The sequence below is a fragment of the Panthera tigris genome, chromosome B2, assembly GCF_018350195.1.
Source record: "Panthera tigris isolate Pti1 chromosome B2, P.tigris_Pti1_mat1.1, whole genome shotgun sequence".
Lineage (NCBI taxonomy): Eukaryota > Metazoa > Chordata > Mammalia > Carnivora > Felidae > Panthera > Panthera tigris.
Window position 1 is genome coordinate 151,006,378 of NC_056664.1, and position 18,383 is coordinate 151,024,760.

Here is an 18,383-nt window from a genome sequence, read left to right on the forward strand (position 1 = left end):
ATTTAGTGAGACTCGGCCTCTCACTCTGTCCTTCTAAATTTCCCCTGCAGCTTCTCCAAGAATAAGGACTTGGAGGTTTGGAGCCAGTCGAGCCGCACAAACCCAAACGAGGCCCCGAAGCCCCCTGCACGTCCATCTCCTCCCCCGCGACACGGGGGAGGCATGTGTCCCTTTCAGCGTGCCGGCGAGGGCTGGCTCAGACGCAGCCGTGAGGAGGACACTGTGTGCACTTCAGCAAAGTGTTTCTCTCCCTGTGTTTCTCTCTCTGCCTCCCACCACTCCCTAGGTGACCCTCTCTGACTCTGTCTCTCTTTCTGTCTCTTCGTCCCTGTCTCTTACTCTCTCTTTCCGTCTCTTTCTGTCTGTCTCTGTCTGTGTCTCTGTTTGTCTCTCTCCTGCCATCCACTTCTAACAGTCGTGTCTCAGCTACCCGCCCCCACGCTATGGTCTGGACATCCAGAAGACCACATGTAGGGTCCCCTGCAGGACTCACAGTTCTTCTTAAGTCACCCTAGTTCAAGGCAGACTCCTTGAATTCTCCCTTGGTCCGAAAGGCAGGAGGCCCAGGGAGCTGATGGGAAGCTAAGGGGACCTTCAGCCTCTCTGCAGGAGCTGGGCTGGGAAACAGACAGAGAGGGCTAGCTGCTGAGCACAGAACAGAAGCAAAAAGGCAACAGAGAGAACAGGCCACAAGAAGAGAAAACAGCACAGGAACCAGGCACAAGGAGCTGCTTCCGGGGCGGTGCTGGGTCTCTGACCACCCTCCTGAGGGTCACCTGGCTGCCAGGGCTAAGGCCAGGACACCCTCCCTGGGATGACCGTCTTCCTCCCTTCCCTGAACCCTTATAATCCAAAGGCTGCCTCTTTCCCTGGTGATCTGAATGAGCCCCAGTGGTACGGGTGAGAGGTTCAGACCACCTCGCGTGCTGAGGTTTTGTTTTCTCTTCACGCAGGCGTTCGAAGCTCCAGCCTCACACTGATCTGCTGACACACTCTCCTCTGTGCGATCTTTGGCACCTGGAACGAGTCTCCTTCGAAGCAGCCGAACAAATCAGCTCGAGGAGAGAAGGCCAAAACTCGAAAAAAATGAGACGCCTTTGAAAAGAAGTCAGAGAGGCTTGACTCATATAAATAACTTGCCTTTTCTTCTCCACTCAAAGGCTGGTGCGCGGGGGGCGCCTAGGCGGCTTAGTCGTTAAGGATCTGACTTAGGCTCGGGTCATGATCTCACAGTTCGTGAGGTCTAGCCCCGTGTCGGGTGAGCACGAGCCCCAGGTGAGCCCTGCTTCTCTCTCTCTCTCTCTCTCTGTCTCTCTCTCTCTCTCCCCTCTCCCTTTCTCTGCTCCTTGTTCACTTGTACCCCCCACCTCAAAAAACAAAAAAGGCTGGTGCTTGGGGACCTCAGGAATGTTTAGGTGAACAGCATTGTTTGGGTGAACCCTGCTGTCCAAGCACTTCCTCCTCACAGATCTCTAATCTGGAACAGAATTAGAGAAAACATCAAGATACCTCTCTGACCCCAACAGCAAAGGCAACGTAATTATCCATATCCTTCAACACCACTCTGAACTTAAGGTCTTTCTTTCTAAGTAGAGAGTCCCCAAACACACATGCACTGCCGGGAATTTTATGCCATTTGTTAAGATGTGACATTGGTGGTTGCCTCTCACTGCCAGAGTAAATGCATAATCTTCAGACAGCATTCCCACCATCAGGAGGAGGGATAAAGACCCTCAGGGCCTTTCCAACATCAGGAGGTGGGCAGTGGCTAAGCACACACACTTTGACACCCCTTAGCTCTTTGTCCCTTGGTCAATAACCCAAAGAAATGATGGAAGGTCCCCTCCAGAAACACCCTGAATGCCTTTCTTGCTGCTGGCTGTCCCTGTGGCTCCTGACTTCCCACCCAGGCTGTCTTGCCTCTTGCCTTTTTGCAAAATTTCTCATGAATTTCTGGACCTCCTTACAGCCTTACAATATATCTTTGTGTAAATTGCCAGACTCTGTTTCTTGGCTCACAAACTAAAGAATGGAATCAAATCACTCTCCACCTTCTTGCTCAGGGCATCATGCATGCTGTTTATCAGCTCCATTTATAAGTAGAAACTTCGAGAAGAACATCCTTGGCAGGTGCTGCTGGCCTTTCTTCATTTGCTGGTGCAGCCACTGCCCCACGTGAGTGGCGCCTCCTCCAAGCAGCCTTCGGCAAGGGTGTGCTTACTCTTGTCTCTCAGGGCCCTGCTGTTTGAGGCCAACAGTGGTCATGTGGTCAGGACTTTCACCTGGGCTGGTATGTGGATGCTTTGATATCACAGGTGAAGACTTGTCTGGGCTCTTCCTCTGCCATACTCTCCACATCCCTGAAAGGGCATCTGCCCATCCAGAATTTTAGAAGACACCTGTAAAATTAAACCAACCTCTCTCTTTGAGAAGTTGGAAGATTAGAGAAGAAACTGGGGGGAGGGGTAGTTGAATATTTAACTGGGTTTGGTAGTGAAAAACCCTTTTCCACTAGAATGCATGAAAGATGCATCCAGCTCCCTTGAGATCCTCCTATGAGGTCCAGGGACCAGGACACAGCAAGGCAAGGTAGTCTGGGACCAAGGAACGCGACCTGTTTGTGTGTGTGTGCGCATGCGTGTGTGTGCTCATGTGTATGTGTGCGTGCGTGCACATGTGTGTGCTTGTGTGTGCGGTGTATGCATGTGCATACATGTGGGCGCATATGTGTTTGTGTGTTGTGTGCACGTGCGTGTGCACATTCTCATATAAACATATTCACACACATGGCCTGGAGCCATAGACAACAGTACAGCCCGCAAAAAAATAAATAATTCAATTACAAAACCACTGGGCGTTTTTACAGTTTTCTAGTAGAAAAAAAATCTCACAGGAAGAGAATAGGCGCTTAGGCTTGAGGCAGAAAGGGAGGACAGAGCCAGGGCCAGAGAGAAACATCTCAAATGTAAAATAGATCTGTGGCATCAGCACACCTCCTAAAAGTAGCATCCTTGCAATGGAAACCATGTGCCAGCTGAGCACGGCCTGCGGCCCAGGGAGCCAACCAGGCTCCTGTTCTTCGTGGCAGACCCTCCATGCAGGCACATTTGACAGAACAGATTCATAACCTGAGAGGAGCCAAGGCTTTCTGCTTTGAGAACCCTCCTACACTGCCTTCCACTTCAAAACTAACCATCACCTTAAAACTGACAAGCCACTCACTCGTTCAGAAAGACCTCTAAAAAATCTTGAAGGCGGTTTGGGGCTGGAGGACTTGGAATGCCCAAAATAGCTGGAGCTGACTTTAATCCTGCCAGGACTTGGTCTTTTTGCTTCCAAAACATGGACACACACATGGAGCCCATACATGTCCTGCCCAGGTACCAAGCATGGTGCCTCCCACTGTATTCAGCACCCAGAAGCATCTGCTGTGTTGAATGATGGCCTCACTCAGTTGCAGTCCTATTCAGTTGAAAACACCCAATAAATATTTTAATTTGAGTAGTCTCCTAGACAACATGGATATACTTTGAACCAGCGACCAATATATGGTGCTCTCCCTGCCATAGCCAGAGTCCAGAAATCAAAGGGTAGAAGTGAACCATTGTATTTAATAGCCCATGTGACAACTTTTGCCGTCTGTCCCCTCAACTTGGCACTGTGCTGGTCTGAAGTTTCTATTTCTCAAAAGAAGAACCAATAATTGTTCTAATGAATCTGAAGCTGAAGCTGCCGCCTGTCCTTTTGTGCTTCTTGTCCCATCGGATCAACAGGCAAAGAAAGGAGGCACTGTGCTGGCCGCCAGATGGAAACCCCATTGCTGCTGTGGGAGAGGAGAGCTGATGTCCCAACCCAGAGGGCTTTGTGCCCAATGGTAGAGGTCAGTAGAAAACCAAGTGGAAATGAATGTTTGGGTCATCTCATCATAGAAAGAACCCCATCAAGAGTTGAGAGCAAATGCAGGGTGCTCAGGTGGCTCAGTCTGTTAAGCATCTGGCTCTTGGTTTTGGCTTAGGTCATGTTCTTACAGTTCATGATTTCAAGCCCCACATCAGGCTCTGTGCTGACAGTGCGGAGTCTGTTTGGAATTCTCTCTCTCTCTCTCTCTCTCTCTCTGCCCCTCCCCTGCTCACTCTCTCTGTCTCTCTCTCTCGCTCAAATATATATATATTTATCTGCCAGAACAGGGGTTACATCAGACACAGCTAGTTTATTTAAAAAAAAAAAAAAAAGAGCTGAGCACAAATGGAACACAGAGAGGAAAGTAGAAAAAGAAAATTATTATGAAAAAATAAATCTGGGCACAGAACTTATATCTTCACAAAATTAACTCAAATGGGTTGTAGGAATAAATGTAAAACATTTAACTATACAGCTTCTAGATGATGACGCAGGAGGAAATCTGGGTGGCCTTGAGCTTGGCAATGGGTTTTTAGATATTTCACCTGAAGTGTGACACATGAAAGAAAAAATGGATGAGTTGGACTTTATTAAAATAAAAAACTTCTGCTCTCTTAAAGACACTGTCAAAAGAATAAAAAATCAGGTTATGGACTGGAAAAAATATTTGCAAAACACGTATCTGATAAAGGACTTGTATCTGAAATATATATAGCCGTCTTACAACTCAACAGTAAGGAACAAAGAACTCAATTTAAAAATAGGCAAAGATCTGAACACATACTTTACCAAAGTAGATATATACAGATGTCAAGTAAATATGTGAAAATCTCAACATCATATGTTATTGGGGGGTTGCAAATTAAAACAGCTATAAAATGCCACTACATACCTATTAGAATGGCTAAATTTTTTTTTTTTATTGACAACACCAAATGCTGGTGAGGGTGCAGAACAACAGAAACTCTCATTGTTCGCTAGTAGGAATGCAAAACGGAATAGCCACTCTGGAAGACAATCTGGAAGTTTCTTACAAAGCTAAACATAGTCTTTCCACACAATCCAACATACATACTCCTAGGTATTTACCCAAGCGAGCTGAGAACTACGTCCGTAAAAAACACCTGCACACAAATCGTTACAGCAGCTTTATTCATATTACCTAAAACTGGAGGCGACCAAGATGGCCTTCGATCAGCGAGTGGATAAACTCACTGTGACACATCCCGCCAATGGGATATTACTATGAGCTGTCACACTGGAAAAAGACATGGAGAAATATTAATTGCATATTACTAAGCGAAAGAAGCGTGACTAAAAAGGCTGTGTACTGTGCAATTCCATCTACGTGACATTCTGGAAAACATAAAACTGTAGAGACAGTGAAAAATAGGTGGTGGCCAGGATTAGTAGGAGAGGGAGGGATGAACAGAAGGAGCACAGATTTTTAGGGCAGTGAAACTACTCTGTATGATATTGTAATGGAAGACACACTACATTATGAATTTGTCAAAACCCCTAGAATGTACAACACAAAGAGTGAATCTTAACATGAATTATGGACTTAGTTAATGATGATGTATCAATATTGCTTCATTAATTGTAACAAATATGCCACATTAATTGAAGATGTTAATAATAGGGGAAATTGAAAAACAATAATAATAGGGGACATTGAGTGGGTGGTAGTGGTGGGCAAGGAGGAGTAATATGGGAACTTTCTGTACTACCTGCTCAATTTTTCTGTAAATCTAAAATTGTTCTAAAAATAAAGTCTATTAATTTAAAAAAATGAGTAGAGCATCAGTAAGCTGTAGAAAACCTTCCCAAATCTGATGAAAACTATAACCCAGAAATGGATTATAGTTCATGCAACTCAACCAATTCCAAGCACAGGGAATGTGAACACCATGGCACATCGTAAATGGCTTAAAACCAATTATAAAGAAATAATCTTAAAAATTGTCAAGGGGCGCCTGGGTGGCTCAGTCGGTTAAGCATCTGACTTCAGCTCAGGTCATGATCTCATGGTTCATGGGTTCGAGCCCTCCATTGGGCTCTCTGCTGACAGCTTCAGATCCTCTGTCCCCCTCCCTTTCTGTCCCCAACCCCGCTCATGCTCTCGAACTATCTCTCTCAAAAATAAACATAAAAGAATTATTTTAATTAAAAAAAATGGTCAAGACAAGGGACACCTGGGTGGCTTAGGCAGTTGGGCATCCATCTTCAGCTCAGGTCATGATCTGGTGGTTCATGAGTTCGAGCCCCTCAGAGGCTCTCTGCTGTCAGCCTGAGCCCCCTTCACATCCTCTCCCCCTCTCTGTGGCTCTCCCTGGCTTGTGCATGCATGTGCATGAGTGTACACTCGCTCTCTCTCAAAAATAAATAAACATTCAAAAAAAGTCAAGAAAGACCCATAATGTATAGAGGAAGAAAGTTATGGCGGCCAACTTCTTATCAGGAACAGTGTGAGCCAGAGGACAGTGGGTCAACATCTGTAAAGCTTTGCAATAACACTGTCACCCTATCATCCACGCCTATGAGAGCGTCTGTCAAAAGGGAAGTCAAAATAAATTGGTAGACGCATAAAAGATAAACGAATTCTTCAGCAGTGCACCTGCATATGTGAAGCTTCTCGTACACTTTCTCCTCCCATCTTTCTCCATGCTCACGTACTCTCACACGAACACAAGCACACACCTCTCTTGGGCCTTCGGTGGGTGTCTGTATGCAGTAATCATGCAATCATTTTATTGCCTTTCTGAATCCTGCCATTTCTCATTCACTAATATGCAAAGGACATCCTACACTGTCAACCTTTTCAAGGACACATAGTACTTCATGGTACATGTATTCCATCAATTACTTAATTCTTCGTAAAAAAAGAAATCACTAAAGTTAACTGTGGCCTAGAGATAAATCACAGAAGAAAAAAACTATCAAAGTTTTGCATTTGCTTCCGTGTTGTTTATACATATGCTTGTATGTATTCATTATTTCCCCTTGTTTTTCTCTATTGTTTTATGTAAGAATTATTTATAGTGGTTCACTTTAAAAGTTATTTTCAGTTTACAGAATACTTGGGTGTGATTTTGCACACACTCAAGTGAAACTTACTATTGCACAGATAGGGCCAGTATCTAATGGCACTTTCTGTCTCACCCTTCTGGGAAGAGGGCGAGAACAATAGCATTGGTACAAATGTTACAGTTCTTGTGTGGAAGTCAAGTACAGGTGAAGGGGACGAATGGGAGCTGAGTGGAAAGGACTGGACCAGACGCTGACCTTTGTGTGTGAACTCACTCTTCTGCATTCTCTGCTGAAATTCTGGGGCCAACACTCTACAAACTGCACTTCCCAAGACTCAACTAACTTCTTCTACAGCAGCTCTGCTGCTGGGAGACCCTCAGGGGTCCGACAGGTGCAGCAGGAGAGGACAGACTCGCCTCGCTTTCCTATTTGCTCAGTGTTGCTGGAGCCCCAGCTTGCGTTCAACTTGGCCAGAGGCCCCAGCCCCAGGGCCCCACCCCTGCCCGCCTGAGTCCTCTGCCACAGCCCAGCCATTGCTTCTTTCCATTCTTAATCTCTGGGTTCTTTCAGCTTCCTTTGTTTGCTCTGTCAGCCTGCCAGCACCGTGCAATCAGCCCGTTGGACTTCCCTGTTTGAATCACTGGGGTGGTTTCCACTTTCCCATCTGGACCCTGGCTGCCACGAATCCCATCTTACCTAAAGACTTAGAGTCTGAGTCTAACAAACGTCTTTGCATTCCAACCTTGGTCAAAGAGCAGAAGTTCCTAAGTATGGTCTCCCAGTCTGTGGGACGAGTGAAGGGGCATCCACACGGCCTCCCTAGTCCAGTGCCGGCTGCAGTAGTGTGGTGCCACTGAGCACTGCCTGACCATCACATTTACCTCTTGTCACTTGGGAACGTGGGTGTAAAAGTGACCCCATCCCTGCCTGCCTCCAAATGCTCATAACAGGTGAGTCCAGTGTATGCTAAGAAAGGCCCACCCAGAGGTGTATGCTAATAATTTATGGGGAAGAGGAAGAGAAGATCAGAGCTTCCTCTGCACTAGCCCTCACTACGCCCCTCCTTGCTCTGTCTTCTCCTGGCACTTATCTCCTTGACACAGGATGCTTCATTTACTGTCACTGCCAACTAGAATATAAGGGACACACTTTGTGTGTTTCACTCACTAACGCATTCCCAGCACCTAGAAGAATGACACACGGTAGATACTGAATAAAAATTTGTACAATGAGTCACCGGAATTTCCAAACAGGAGAGCAAAGGAAGGCAGTATTGTGTCAACAAGGTACAAGCAATGTCGGTAACAAGGTAGGGTGCATTGAGTAGGCTTTGGCAGATAGACTGAGAAGCCACGCATCCATTCAGAAGGACACCTGGAAGGATGCTTGTTCACACAAAGTGGTTCCTGATGTAGCATTAAATAAAATTTAAAAATTGAAAAGAAAGGGGGCACCTGGGTGTCTCAGTCGGTTGGGTGTCTGACTTCAGCTCAGGTCATGATCTCACGGTTCGTGAGTTGAATCCCCACATCAGGCTGTCTACTGTCAGCCTGTCAGCACAGAGCCTATTTTGGATCCTCTGTCCCCCTCTCTCTGTGCCCCTCCCTTACTTGTGCTCTCCCAAAAATAAATATTTTTTAAAATTTTTAAAGAAAGTGTTTGCTATCCATGATTTATTCTTTTTCCTGGAATATATCACCCAAATCTACTTTGGAGAACCGTCTCTTTTCCATCTGAGCTATGGGTTTGGATGGACTGACTCTATCATCTGGAGTGGCTCCTTCACTTGAACCACTCAGCATCCAACTGGCTACAGGGGTGGGATCCATACCCAGTTACAGAAGAGTGCCCCAGGGCTTCTGTGAAAAGGACTCCTGTTTTCTTCAGAAAGAGCCCCTCATCAGGCCCTCTGTCCTACCCTGAGTGGTGCATGATGACATCATGGCCACTTGCCTGGAAAACCTGCAGAGCACACAGGCCGGGGGGCCTGCCACTCAGACTGCAGTGTGGACAGCTGGAGAGAAATCAACTCATTCCAACCACTTGCTCAAGTGAACCCTACCTCTGGATGTTTCGTTGGTAAGCTAATAAATTCTGCTACTGTTTGGTTTTCTCTCACTTGGTATCAGAAAAATCTCAAATGATACATGGTGCTCAATCCCATTTTGATTTTCTAAATATATTTTGAAATATTCAGTTACTTAAACTTGCTGTCTTACCTTCCAATCCACTCTTCAGCGTCTTCAAACAGGCATCTGGGTGCATCCCTCTAGCTAGGGTGCACGGCGACATTCATACCTACACAGCTGGAAAGGCACTATACGCTTGGGAAGATGATGATGGCTCGGATCAGGATGTTTCTTACCACAAACCGTGTGTGTGTGTGTGTGTGTGTGTGTGTGTGTGTGTAGAAAATGTCAAGAGGAACATATAAGAAGGTTAGCAGTGGTTGTCTTTGGTTAGTATGTTGTATGGTTCTTTTTTGACTGTATGTATTTTCTAAAGTTTGTAGATAAACTTGTATTTTTCAGGTCCTATTTCTGGGTCTCTGTCCAAATACATACATATATATATATATATATATATATATATCTCAAAAGTTTAAAAAGATTGGCCATACTCTAACCTCAACAGGATGGTAGAGTACTTTCAGTTTCCAATTCCATTTGCTTAGAATACAAATGTATAGACGTCATAATCTGGTGACTATGGTGCTTAGCTGAGCAAACAGACAAGAGCCCAGATTCTGTTTCCAGGGTTTATATTCCATTTTAGCCTCAGATTTTATGCCTAAATTTTACTATTGTGGACAATATGAGAATTAGAAAAGAACCTTCCTTCTCAGAAGGGTGACAGTATCTTCTGAATCAGAAATAGAGACACAGGGGGCCTGGCTGGCTCAGTCAGTAGAACATGCAACACTTGATCGCAGGGTTGCAAGTTTGAGCCGCATGTTGAGTGTAGATATTATTTAAAATTTAAAAAGGTGTTTGGTTTTTTTAAAAATTTTTTTTTAACATTTATTTATTTTGAGAGACAGAGGCAGAGCATGAGCAGGGGAGAAGGGGAGAGAGAGAGATACAGAATCCGAAGCAGGCTCCAAGCTCTGAGCTGTTTGTTAGCACAGAGCCTGACGCAGGGCTCGAACTCATGAACCAAGAGACCATGACCTGAGCTGAAGTCGGACGCTCAACCGACTGAGCCGCCCAGGTGCCCCAAGGTGTTTGTTTTTTTAAAGAAATAGGGACACATTTCATTACACTTGCTAAAATCATGAGGCTCTATATCACCTCTGTCCCAAGCTACCTGTGATTGTTTTCACCTAGTTCCCAGTGACTCCTGTGTTTGGGGAGCACCAGGAGAGGGAAGGTCCGGAGGCTGGGGGCCACAGTCGTCTTAAGCAACACGGACGTGCAGAGATCTATAAGCTAAGCAGGTCCCTGTCAGTAAGAGGAGCTGGGTGGTGCCTGAGACCAAGCTGAACATCTGCCAGGCAAACAAAAAGCAATGGAGAAGAACAAAGGGGAGGATTATTTTCCCTCAAGTTCTTCTTGAGGCCCAGCAGGCAACACCCACCCTCCTTCCTCGAGACACTAGACATCCCTGAAGGGCGTGCTGCTGGTTGCAGACGAGGGAAGAAAAACACAAAGCATAGGTGGAAAATTCAGGCAGATCCACACTGTTGTGATATTAGTTTCCCACATGCTTGCTGAACTGGGAGTCAGAATTCCTGCGGAATCATTTGGTTTGCGTGTGGAACCATTGATCCCCAAGGACCTTGAAATTCAGTCAGTTAAATTCTTACCCCACCTCTCTTCTATCCTTAAGGCCAGAAGTGGAGGAAGGGTGGAAAGTGGAGGTGCCATGGTGGGGCTTTGTGAAATGAACAGAGCTCAGAAACGTCACAGAGCTATGGCCATTAGTAACCCAAATGGCTCACAGTGGGAAAGCCCAGTCTGATACCAGGTTCCCTAACTTTCTGTCACCTCCAACCCTGTGAATCACATTGTGCTGGGCCCAGGGCTTCTGTGTGTATCAGATGCACAATCTGTCCCCTGGGGTTGGGAGCTTGGCAGCCAAGAGCCTCCTGATTTGACTGATAACAAACCTGAGTCACAAGGGAGCTCTAAAGTCCCACCACTGGCATGTAGCCAAGTTATACTGCATTACAAATCTACCAGCAAAAGTAGACCAAATGACATTATTAGGTGTGTTTGTGGGTCAAATGCTTATGGGTCAAGTTTAGACATACCCACCACAGTGATTTTAAAATATGTTCACAAATTCTTTGATATCCCTTTTGTGAAAAGGTAGAGTCTAATTCCTCTCCCCGTGAGGGTGGCAGGACTTAGCAACCCATTTCTTATGAATAGAAGGTGAGGCAGTGAAGGTATGTCACCTCCAAAGAATGTTATAGAAAGTTCCACGCATCCTCCTTGCTTGCTCTCTCAGAGGAAAGGCACCCAGTCACGTGGCAAAGAGCAGAGGCTGCCCACCCCTGGTGAAGCCTTCAGAAGACTTCAACCGGCTGACAGCTTTCTGCAACCTCATGAGAAATCCCGAGCCAGAATCACCGAATGAAGCCACCCTGCAGAGACTGAGAGAGTAAACTGTTTCTTTTTTTTTTTTTTTAATTTTTTTATTTATTTTTGGGACAGAGAGAGACAGAGCATGATCGGGGGAGGGGCAGAGAGAGAGGGAGACACAGAATCGGAAACAGGCTCTAGGCTCCGAGCCATCAGCCCAGAGCCTGACACGGGGCTCGAACTCACGGACCGCGAGATCGTGACCTGGCTGAAGTCGGACGCTTAACCGACTGCGCCACCCAGGCGCCCCCGAGAGTAAACTGTTTCTTATATAAAGCCACTAAGTTTTCAGGTAGTTGATTATCCATCAATACGTAATGGATGCATTTACCTGTGTCACCTGATGCCTATCGTGAGGTTCAATGACTTTTCAGGTTAAATTTAGATGCTGCCCTTCTTTTGGTGGGACAGAGAATTCACAGGTTCAGCAGAGATGCATTTTCCTTCCCTTGTAGCCACAGCCTTCACTTGCAGCTGGGGGAGGGGGGGCATGTGACAGCTGTGGCCAGTGAAAGTGGTTATGCCACCTCCACACCTGGTTCATGGAAACTGACCACGTGGTCTCACTGCTGTGGACTGAATTATGTCCTCCCCAGGAATTCATATGTTGAAGCCCTAATCCCCATTGTGATGGTGTTTGGAGAGGGGAATGTTGGCAGGTAACTAGGATTAGATCAGGTCGCCCTGTAGGGCCCCTGTGATGGCAGAGATGGGAGAAAGGCCCCCACCCCACCACCCCTTTCAATGGCCACACATCGAGGAAAGGCCATGTGAGGACAAGAAGGCAGCCGTCTGTGGTGCAAGAAGAGAGTCCTCACCAGAACTCTGCTGGTACCCATTTCTCACCCCTTGCCTCTAGAACTGTGAAAAATACATTGCTGTTGTTTGAGCTGTCCAGCCGACAGTGCTTTGTTATGGCGGGCTAAGCTTACTACGATGGGGTCTTCCAAGTTCTGACGCTTCCTGTCTGCCAGCTGGACATTGAGACCCAGGCCAACCTTGAACATCATCATCAGCTTGGGTACCTGAATGGCGTGTGGAACAGGGACCCACCACCATTTGTACGACTGCCTGTTGGGTGTTCCTACTGTGAACCTCAACATGGACAAGGATGCTCCTATTGCACTGACTCCCTCGGACTTCAGGGTGTGCTTGTTACAGCAGCTAGGGCCGCCTTTCAGAGCAGCGCTACAGCAGTTTCCTTTGTATGTGTGTTCACAATAGGAAATCTCCGTGCCATTAATTTACTCCACTCAGCTGTGGTTTCAACTGTCGCACACCCAGAAAACAATAATATACAATTGCCTTGGGTGAGGGCCAGCTTCTTTTTTGGTACCAAGCATGCCAGTGCCTCTATATTAGCTCTGGGCAGTGGCTCTGGGGGGCATCTGTTTAAGTCAATGGATGCCGTCAGGCAGCTCTTGGTTATTCTGTTCACAGCTTGAGAAGATCTTCACTTTTCAGTGATGTCTGTGAATGCTGAATCAGAGATAAGACAAACACAAGCTTCTTTGACAGTGACTAGGTAAACTCTTTCTATGCTTTCTATCTGTTCCTGAAAGGCATCGATTTCTTCCCTGCTCGATCAGGACGCGTGAGAATACTCCCTCAAATTCTTTCCCTTCTCCTGTCATGGAGAAAGTCACCGGCACCCTCAGAAGCATGCAGCATTTGCGTGCAGAGTTACAGTGGTTACAGTGCCCTAGTCTCTAACCCGAAGGCCAAACTTCAGGTGGATATGAATGAGTTACTTGAGTTCTGTGCCTCAGTGCCCTCATCTCTAAAGTAGGGGTGATAATGGCACCCCCCTCACGGGGTATTGCGAAGATTGGGCAGATTGATGCTCGTACGGCAGGCAGTGCCCGATCCTTAACACTCAGTAGATGACTACTGCTGGTGCTATGATAGAGTGGGGGTAATACTATCCCCACCAAGGGACAAAGGGACCTGGGGAGTTCCTTTCTCATTTCCCATGTGAACCCCTCCTGCCTCTGTGCCTGTGCAGCCCTTCAGCCTGGCTGGTGGGCACAGCTCGCCTGGGCATTCTTCCAACTCTCCTCTCTGGCTGCCAGCTATAGATGCCACCTCTGACCTCCGGCCTATGACAGGACAGCTGCCCTCTCCCTGGTCACTGCTCCATCCAAAAATAGTTCCTGAGGGGACAAGGCCTTGCAAAGCTCACTTTCTTTGAGACTGTTGAGTCCTGATAAATAGGGCTGGCCGCAGGGATTCATGGGAGCCCACCCACCTTTTCCCACTCCACCGCTTGTCCTGGGCTCTAGGTCCTGCCTTTTGTGCCCATTTCCAGTGTGGATGGGCGGGTGGGCAGGGGAAGGGTAGGCGAGAAGGCCGGTGGAGAGTGAAAATGCTTGGGGTTCAGGCATCTCAGACTTCCAGGAAGACGGGACTCACTGCCCTCACTCCTCCACACCCTGCCCACGGCCACAGTTTCTTCTCTGCTGTCTAAACACCACCGCAGTCCACCTAACCCCTCTCTACTACCATCCTCTCTGTCAGAGCCCACCCCGCACTCTGAATCCCTAAGTGCTGCTCAGGTGTTACGAATGACCAGAATGACGTCTAGACTTCCTGCAGATGGAAGCCTGGCCCCGCCACCCACTTTCTCCCGATTCTTCTTGGCAGCTTGCCAGCCGCCGCACGCTCATGGCCTGTTTCTGCGTTGCCACTCCTTTAGATACCTCTGCCGGGCCCCCGACTGTTTTATTTCTCCTCTCTCTTTCCCGTGCTTTAAGTCCAGGCGGGACCTACGTGGTTGTTTTCACACTATTAATTTTTCATTCACCCCTTCTTTCATTTATTCAATAAACCGACAAGCATTTATCTGGCCCCTTCATACCAGGATTGAAAAGGGAGGAAAAGCAGGCCACATGTCCAGCATTGTACAGTCTAATGGAGAGATGAAGACAAATACAGAAACAAGCATAGAAATGAGGCAACGCCAAGTGCCATAAGCAAAATCTGAACACGTTCTGTGGGAGTTGAGAAAAGGCAGAACATGTTTTATTGACAACATCAGGAAAAGTTTTATGAGGCAGAAATTTCACTCATTCATTCAGCACATATGTACTGAGGACATGCTGTATGTCAGACACATAGGCACTGGGGACAGACCTGAAGCAAGGAACACATTCTGACTGGGTAGGGGCCTAGGGGAGAAGCTTGGCAGAGGGAATACCAGGCAGGGTGGCCAGTAGGAGCAAAACGAACCCGACCTAGGTTCTCTCCATCTACTGGCCATAGTGCTCTGCTTTTCCTGCCCAGAACTGCTGCTTCCCTGGTCATGCACTTGGATAAAACTGACCCTTGCTTCCCGTTCCAGGGGCCTGCCCATATCAGCCTGAGTTAGCCGGCATATCCTGTCTTCCTGGTCAGAGCGACTGGTCCCAGGGTGGGCCTGTAAACCAGGTGGGGCCATTGTGCCAGACACACAAAGAGCAAAACAGGAGTAAAGGGAAACCAGTGGCTCGATCAAGCCTTGCTGGGTATCCCTCTGTTGTTTAAGCTGGTTTCTTTTTAACTTGCCATCTAAAAAATCCTCATAGAGTAAAGATAGCAAAATCCTGGAAACCACAGATTATTCTAGATGGTAAGTAAGCAACAGCTGATGAACCTGGAAAGGTAGACCTCACCCTCACTGTAATAGCTCTTTAAATATAACAATGGTAGCTGATGCTAGTGGTCACTTAATACATGTCAGGTATAGTTTTAAGCTTTTTATATTAATGAATTCACTTACCCCTACAGGAGAAACACTTATCATTATCCCCATTATTTTACAGATATGGAAACTGAGGCAGGTAGGTTAAGTGACTTACCCGAGATGGCACCAGGAGTCACACCCTACATCTGACTGTGTCCCACGTGCAGTTTTCAAAAAACTATAAGAAGCTAAAAGATCTGTAGCCTTTTAGGCTTTGGAGTCAGACACCACCTCTTCCTCTTTTCAGCTGGTGTGACTTCGGGAAAGAATCTAATCTCTCTGAGTCGCAGGTTCCTCCTCTGCAGGACAAAGCAGGGCTGCTGTCAGGAGTAAACAGATGGCGTGTGTTTACGGAGTTTAGCACAGGACCAGGTCTTCGGGCCCTTGGCCTTCCTTCAGTGTCCCTGTCTTCTGTTGTGCCCACTGTTACCCTGAAGGGCTCCTGGCGGGGGGGGGGGGGGGGGGGGGGCCTGGGAGCTGTTTGTTCTTTGCTGATCTACAGTGCTAATCATACCCAGATGCAGACCTGGGAGAGGCCAACCAGGATCACTTCTTGAAGAGTCTCCCAAAGAGAGCAGCCCTAGGCTGCCCCTGCCTCCCCTCATAACCCAGGACTCTTTCGGATCTGCTCCTAGACTGAGGCGGGGCTTCATCTCCTGATGCGTCCGCTGCAAGTGGAATGCAGCCATTGTCAGAGCCCAGGCCCAGACAATCTCCTGATGAGGCCGACGGATGAAGGCATAGGACTTTAGGTGGAAGTTTTCAGAGATCCGATTGTCTGTAGCTAGATGGCCTGGGTGCTGAGCTGGGCTGAGATTCCCAACTTCCCCTCTGTGAGGAAGTTCATGCATACTGCTCCCCACCTTGTCTGAGGCCCCTCAGGACACAAGGAAGCCCAGGGCATGGGCTCACAGCTCTTGTGTAGGAATCTGGAGAGGCAGCTGAGAGCAGGGCAGGGTAGGAGGCAGCGGGCAGAGATGGAGAGAGCCAGACTGCATGGTCTGGTGCGGTGGGAACATCCCAAGGATGGGACACACCTGCAGAGGCTTTTTCTTTTTTACTTTTTGTTTTGGGATGATTTCAGATTTCCGGAGACTTTCCACATTCCCTTCACCCAACTTACCCTGATGTCAAAATCTTGTATAACCTTGGAGCTTTTCCCAAAACTGAGACTCGGCATTAGCTCAATGCCGTTACCTGAGCTCCAGACATCATTCGCTTCTTCCGCTCACACCCCTCCTGTCCCAGCACGCGCCCAGTGTCCCCATCATCTCCTGTGACCGCTCCTCAGTCTTCCCTCGAAAGTCCCTCCATTTGGGCTTGCGTGATATCTTCTCATGGCTAGACATGCTGTGGGCTTCAGCAGGTGTGTGAGCACCTCCTGGTGCTGCTGCGGGGGCAGGCGTGTGACGGGATTTTGCTGCCTTCTCCCGGCTGAGATGCTGTCTGCCAGGATGTTCGGAGTGGGTATTTTAAGCTCTACCCTCCTGAGCAGGCAGAGTATCTACATGTATTATTTGGTGCTCAGAGGCTTTTAAAGTAACCGCAGCCCTGCGTTAGGGCACCCTCTGGGTCAGACCACTGCTTCTTGGAGAGAAGTTCCCGTGGAGCTGGGCCGCCACTTTGGCATTGTGGGAGAGCTGACAGGAGACAGACGTGGAGAAGTGGGGGCAGGGTGTTGGCAGTATGGGGATAGGGTGTTCAGTGAAGAAGCTGAGAGAACCCCAGCTCACCCAAGACCCCCCTGCTGGCATTCCCCCAAATCCTGCCTGATCATCAACCCCTCAGGAAGGTGGTCCTTCCCCACATGACCCCAAAGACTCCTTCCCTGACCCTCAGTCCTCTAGAAAGCCCCCTGGCTTTCTAGACCCGTCTAGAATTTCTTCTGGACCCATCTTCTCTATTCTGTTTGGTTTTCTGACTTAACTGCTCTCTCAGTTACTGTTATGGAGCCAATGTGCACAGAAGACATCCCTCCCAATCAGAACCAAAGCTCCACGCTGAGGGGGAGCTGTCTGGGATGGGATTAGGTACTCCCCTGACACTACCCCTTTTAGGGTTTCCAGACCCAATTCAAACCAGGGGGAGGGGGTCCCCCCACACACAATACCAAGCTATTCTCAGACACCACCATAGTGTCTAAGAATTCAATCTAGTTCTGACACTGTCTACCCAGAGACAACATCAGATCTCACAGGTTAGGGTTCAGTCCTACAAAACTGTCTTCCACCCCCAACTCAGATGCCAATCACAAGCCCAGGCCGTTCCCTATGCTTTTGACCAGATGGCTATAAATCAGAGATTCCCAGGACCTCCTTCTTAGGTTCTTTTAATTTGCTAGAGCAACTCCTAGAACTCAAAGAAATGCTTACATTTACCAGTTTATATAAGGGTGTGATAAAGGATAAGAATCAACAGCCAGATGAAGGGATGCATAGCACAAAGTACAGGGAAGGGGCATGGAACTTCCACACCCTCTGCAGGGCACCACTTTTGCCACATCTCCACATGTTCACCAACCCGAAGCTCTCTGAACCCAGTCCTTTGGGTTTTTATGGAGGATTCATTATGTAGTCATGATTGACTAACTCATTGGCCATTGGGTGATCCAATCTCCAGCCCCTGTCCCCTCCCTGGAAGTTGAGGGAGACATTGGGGCCATGAGCCCCTGCCCTGAGATGGGGTCCAAAAGCCCCCTTCATTAGTAACAAGACACCCGTGTCACCCTTTTGGCTCTGAAGGAACTGTGGATGAAGACCAAATGTGTCTGAGAAATATATTTTGGTCATCTGAGTGATTTTTCATAAATCATCATATCACAGGTGCTGGTAAGGGAGGGAGTCTGAAGACTACTCCTGGAGCGGGAATTTTCCTCTAGCTTCTGATGGCGTTCATCTACTAGGGCATCCCGCCCATCCATTTCTGGACAAAGACAACTCTCCACCTAGAGGCTCACTGACAGCCAGGTGACTATATTTCCTGTCTACTAGCTCCCAGTGTGGTTTCATGTTCATGACATGGAATCACAAAGTCTCCTCAAAACCTACCTTGTCTAAGGAGCTGAGGCAGTCTGTCCATGTCACAGGCTGTGTAGTACAGATGATCCCCTGTGCAAACAGGTGCAGCTGGACCCACTCAAAAACCAA